This window comes from Coregonus clupeaformis, chromosome 2 (genome assembly GCF_020615455.1).
Source record: "Coregonus clupeaformis isolate EN_2021a chromosome 2, ASM2061545v1, whole genome shotgun sequence".
NCBI classification, from domain to species: domain Eukaryota; kingdom Metazoa; phylum Chordata; class Actinopteri; order Salmoniformes; family Salmonidae; genus Coregonus; species Coregonus clupeaformis.
The window spans coordinates 32,485,621-32,486,346 of NC_059193.1; positions in this window are offsets into that span (position 1 = coordinate 32,485,621).

Sequence of the window (726 nt, forward strand, 5' to 3'; positions counted from 1 at the left end):
GCGGCGACAGGTCCTTGATGCGGACCTCATCAGTGACTTCTACCGCCTCCATCCTGGCGCTCCGGGAGTCCGCCCGGTGGCGTTTCGGTCGGAGGGGGGGTACTGTAACGATCCCGGCTGTCTGAGTCGGGTCCTGTCTGGTGACTAGTTTTTCCTGTTCGTTATCTCCAGTTTCCCGAGGGTTCGGGAACGCTCCGGGGAGCGCTCTGGTTTTCCGCACCTGCATCCCATCAGCAATCTGCACACCTGGTCCTGATCATCACCCTTCTTAGGCTCTGGCCGAACATCCAGTTCCTGCCGGATCGTTAGCCATGAACAGTATGTTGTCAGCGTATCAGCCTTGAGTTCTAGCGTTAGTTTTGTTGTTTTGCACCTTGTTGTTTTGCTGTGTACTCACCTCCGTTTTGTTCTGTCTGCAGTCTCTCACCCGGAACCTTCACCCAACCTCTGCCTGATGGTCGGCGGCTGCCGAGCCATGTCTGGACCTACCACTGCACCCTCAACAACCCATCCACGCCACCCGCTCTGTCCCTGGATTATTCAGCCTCACTCGGGAGTCAATTAATAAACACTCACCTTTTCTCTAAGTACCTTGTCCTGGTCTGCTTCTGGGTTCTGGCGTAGTAAACCGTGACACTTACCTAGGTTTTCGTTGAGCAACCCAGTTATTTTACAAAGCAACGGTAATGAAATCATTCACTTAATTACTAATGATCATCTCTGGAA